The sequence below is a fragment of the Mustela nigripes genome, chromosome X (assembly GCF_022355385.1).
Source record: "Mustela nigripes isolate SB6536 chromosome X, MUSNIG.SB6536, whole genome shotgun sequence".
In the NCBI taxonomy this organism is placed as follows: domain Eukaryota; kingdom Metazoa; phylum Chordata; class Mammalia; order Carnivora; family Mustelidae; genus Mustela; species Mustela nigripes.
In genome coordinates this window covers 80,962,248-80,967,659 of record NC_081575.1, presented here as the reverse complement: position 1 = coordinate 80,967,659, position 5,412 = coordinate 80,962,248, and positions in this window count along the sequence as shown.

Here is a 5,412-nt window from a genome sequence, read left to right as displayed (position 1 = left end):
TCATCATCACTAGCCATCGGGGAGATTCAAATCAAAACCACATTGAGATACCACCTTAGACCTGTTAGAAAGGCCAAAATTAGCAAGACAGTAAACAGCATGTGTTGGAGAGGATGTGGAGAAATGGGAACCCTCTTACACTGTTGGTGGGAATGCAAGTTGGTGCAGCCACTTTGGAAAACAGTTTGGAGATTCATTAAGAAATTAAAAATAAAGCTTCCCTGTGACCCTGCAATTGTTCTGCTGGGTATTTACCCCAGAGATACAGATGTAGTGAAAAAAAGGACCATCTTTACTTCCATGTTCATACCAGCAATGGCCATGGTTGCCAAACTGTGGAAAGAACCAAGATGCCCTTCAACGGATGAATGGATAAGGAAGATGTGGTCCATAAATACTATGGAGTATTACGCCTCCATCAGAAAGGATGAATACCCAACTTTTTTTTTTTTATTAAAGATTTTTTTTTTTTATTTGACAGAACACAAGTAGGCAGAGAGGCAGGCAGAGAGAGAGGAGGAAGCAGGCTCCCCGCTGAGCAGAGAGCCCGATGCGGGACTCGATCCCAGGACCCCGAGATCACGACCCGAGCCGAAGGCAGCGGCTTAACCCACTGAGCCACCCAGGTGCCCAATACCCAACTTTTGTAGCAACATGGATGGGACTGGAAGAGATTATGCTGAGTGAAATAAGTCAAGCAGAGAGAGTCAATTATCATATGATTTCACTTATTTGTGGAGCATAAGAAATAACATGGAGGACATGGGGAGATGGAGAGGAGAAGGAGTTGGGGGAAATTGGAGGGGGAGATGAACCGTGAGAGACTATGGACTCTGAAAATCAATCTGAGAGTTTTGGAGGGGTGGAGGGTGGGAAGTTGGGGTACCAGGTGGTGGGTATTATGGAGGACACGTATTTCATGGAGTACTGGGTGTGGTGCATAAATAAGGAATTCTGGAACATTGAAAAGAAATTAAAAAAAATAAAAATTAAAATAAGAAATGATATAGTGTTTCTATATCTCTAACTATAGTCTTTAGCTTAAATCTATTTTTTTTTGATATGAGAATTGCTACCCCAGCTTTCTTTTGAGGTCCATTGGAATGAAAAACCAAGCCTTCTTCCCTTTCAGTCTGGATGTATCTTTAGGTTCAAAATGAGTCTCTTGTAGACAGCATATGGTTGGGTCCTATCTTTTTATCCAGTCTGCAAACCTGTGCCATTTTATGGGAGCATTTAGACCATGCACATTGAAATTGATTATTGAAAGATATAATTTTATTGTCATCATGTTGCCTGTGAAGTCCCTGTTTTTATAGATTGTCTCTGTAAATATCTGTTCTGTATCACTCTTGAGGTCTTTGTTCTTTTATAGATCCCCCCTTAATATTTCTTGCAGGGTCAGCTTGGTGGTCACATACTCTTTCAGTTTCTGCCATTCATTCCATTCTGAATGACAGCCTTGCTGGATAATGTATCCTTGGCTGCATGTTCTTCTCATTTCGTACCCTCAATACATTTTGCCATCCCTTGCTGGCTTGCCAGGTCTCTGTAGACCATTCTTTTTTTTTTTTTTTATTTTCAGCATAACAGTATTCATTGTTTTTGCACCACACCCAGTGCTCTATGCAATCCATGCCCTCTCCAATACCACCTGTTTCCCCCAGCCTCCCACCCCCCACCCTTTCAAAACCCTCAGATTGTTTTTCAGAGTCCATAGTCTCTCATGGTTCACCTCCCCTTCCAATTACCCTCAACTCTCTTCTCCTCTCCATCTCCCCTTGTCCTCCATGCTATTTGTTATGCTCCACAAATAAGGGAAACCATATGATAATTGACTCTCTCTGCTTGACTTATTTCACTCAGCATAATCTGTAGACCATTCTGATGTTGTTCTGATGTTCCTCACTCTGTATATAAGAAAGCTCTTCCTCCTTTCCGCTTTCAAAATTGTTTCCTTGGATCTAAGATTTTCAGATTGTACTATTATATATCGTGGTTTCCGTCTGTTCTCATTGATCTTGAGAGGGGTCCTCTCTGTCTCTTGGACACGGATGCTTGTTTCCTTCTCCAGATTGGGGAAATTCCCAGCTGCAGTTGCTCACTATATCTTCTAGACCTCTCTCTCTCTGCACCCCTTCAGGGATCCCAATAGTTCTGATATTGGAATGTTTTACTGAGTCACTAATCTCTGTTTGATTTCTTGGGTTTTAATTTGTTTTTCCCATACTGCTTCAGTTTTCTTCTTTTTCTATCATCTTATCCTCTAGCTCACTAATTCATTCTCCTGCCTCGTTTACCCTGGCAATCAGAGTATCCAGTTTAGACTGCATTTCATTCATAGCATTTTTAAGTTCAGCCTGATTAGATCTCATTTCTTCCTGTAGAGAGTCTATATTGTTGTTAATATTCTTCTCAAGCCTAGATATCGCCTTGATAATTGTTACTCTGAAGTCTTTTTCTGACATCTTGGTTATATCCATATCCTTTAGTTCTGTGGCAGAGGCCACATTCTCTGGTTCTTTCCTTTATTGGGGGTTCCTCCTTTTAGTCATTCTGTTGAGGGGTGGTTGAGAGTACATACAGAGTCCAAAGAGTTAACCACAACCCAAGAAAGATGCTTCTGTTTTAGAGGGACCTTAGGGCTGTCGGACTCTTGTTCTTCCAGCCTGTCTTCTAGGGGAGGGGTGCTATTACTCAGGCAATCCTGCTTGGGCAGAATTGCTCTGCCCCCTGTAGTGCAGGATGTGTTCAGTGAAAACTGTTTTGGGGGCTTTTGTTCTCTGGTGGCTTTCCCTGGTGGCTTTCCATGTCTCTTCTAAGAGTCAGAACAGAAGTGACTATATCCAAATCTCTCAGAACAGAGAGGTTGCAGTCTGCCCTTCACTGAGCTCCTCAGGCCACTCTCTCCCTGTTTTCTGTCTGTGTTGCTAAAAACCACAGCGTCCTGGGTTATGCTCCCCACAGCAGCACTTCCAGCCCTTGCTCTTAGGGCCAGGCAAGTATCTGCCCTTTGTGCTTCTAAAACCACAAGCCACCCCCAGTTCACACTTGCATCCCTCTAGCTCCAGGTTTCAGCTTGGGGGGGGGGCTGCCCTAAAGTCATCTCTTGCCACTACAGATCTGCCAGTCTGTGCACAGTCCCCAGTGTGGGAGGCTTTTGTGCTCCAGCACAAGATCCCAGAGGCTCCCTCCCCCTTCCATTTATCTTCCAATATCTGCCTTCAGAATTACAGCTCCCTGCTTCATACCTCAAGACCAGTCGCCAGAGGTATTCTGTTTGTAGAGACCCAGATGTATCTTCTTACATCTCAGGCTGATTTCATGTGTGTTCAGAATGGTCTAGTTGATATCCAGCTCAATTCAGGGGACCAGTTGAAATGGGGCCCCTTCTTCTCTACCATCTTTTCTCCCCCCATCCCTTCTAGTCCTCCAGAGCCTGTGGCTCCACTGCTAGTCCTGCTGCCCTCAGACTCCACAGGGTTGAGTCAGCACATCTAATTCTTTATCAAGAATTTGTATTTATATTTTGATGACTCTAGATCAGTGTAATTGGCTTTCCTTGTAACTTTATGTATTTGTAACAGTTTTATTGAGATATAATTCACATACAATACAATTTACCCATTTTAAAAAACAGTAGTTTTTCAGTGTACTTCCAGAGTTGTACATCTATAGCCATAATCTAATTTTGGAACATTTTCATCACCCCAAAAAGAAACCCCATCCACATTACCCACTCTCCCACCCTGCAGCCCTAGGCAACCACTAATTTTTCTGTCTCTATAGATTTGCCTATTCTGAACACTTCATCTAAACTAAATCATACAATGTGTAGCCTTTTGTGTCTGGCTAATTTCTCTTAGTGTAATGTTTTCAAGGTTTATCCATGTTGTAGTAGGTGTCAGTTCATCATTTCCTTTTGTTGATGAATGGTATTCCATTTTATGAATATACTACATTTTGTTTATCTGGGCATCAGTTGATGGAAATCTGTTTTTCCCTCCTACTTTCTGGTTATTGTGAGTAGTTTTGCTATGAGCACTCATGAACAAGGTTTTATATGGGCATGTGTTTTCATTTCTCTTGTGAATATACTTAGGAGTGGAATTGCTGGATTATGTACTGTTTTGCATCCCCATGAGCAGTATATTAGAGTCTCAATTTCTCTGCATTCTTTCTAACGCTTGTTATTATCTGTCTTTTTAATTATAACCATCCTAGTGGGTGTGAAGTGGTATCTTATTATGGTTTTAACTTGCAATTCCTTGATGGCCAATGATGTTGAGCATTTTTCATGTGCTTATTTGCCATTTGTTTGTTCTCTTTGGAGAGATGTCTATTCAAGTTCTTTGCTCCTCCTTAATTGGGTTGTGTCTTTATTATTGAATGGTAAGAATTCTTCATATAGTCTGGATCATATATATGATTTGCAAATATTTTCTCTGATTCTATCTGTCTTTTCACAAGACAATCTAGATAGGGCTATTTGAAACATAAAGGTTTTTAATTTTAATGAAGTCAAATTTATCCATTTTAGGGGGTATTTTTGCTTTTCTGTCACATCTAAGAAACCATTGCCTAGTCCAGAGTCATGAAGATTTATCCCCATGTTTTCTTCTAGGAATTTTATAGTTTTACTCTTACATTTAAGTCTTAAATCTAATTTGAATTTATTTTTATGTATGGTGAGATATAGATGTCCAACTTCACTTTCTTACATGTGGATATCCAGTTGTTCTAGCACTGTTTTTGGAAAAGATTAATGCTTTCTTCACTTAATTATCTTAGCAACCTTGTTGACTCTAAGTGTGAAAGCTTATTTCTGGGCTCTCAGTTCTATTCTACTTACCTATATGTTTATCCTTATTCCACTGCCACAGCATCTTAATTATTATAGCTTTCTAGTAAGCATTGGAATCAGGAAATTTTGAGTTCTCCCACTTTGCTTCTCTTCAAGATTGTTTTGGCTATGCATTTCTAAGTGAATTTTTGCATCAGCTTGTCAATTTCTCAAAAGAAAGCTGGGATTTTCATAGAGATTGCTTTGAATTTGTAGGCCAGTTTGAGTATTGCCATCTTTTTTTTGTTTGTTTTTTTTAGGATTTTATTTATTTATTTGACAGAGAGAGAGAGAGAGAGCACAAGTAGGCAGAGCGGAAGGCAGAGGGAGAAGGAGAAGCAGGATTTCCACTGAGCAGAGAGCCCGATGGAGGGCTTGATCCCAGAACCCTGGGATCATGACCTGAGCTGAAGGCAGCCACTTAGCCAACTGAGCCACCCAGGTGCCTTGAGTATTGCCATCTTTTTTTTTTTTAAAGATTTTATTTATTTATTTGACAGAGAGAGATCACAAGTAGGCAGAGAGGCAGGCAGAGAGAGAGGAGGAAGCAGGCTTCCTGCTGAGAAGAG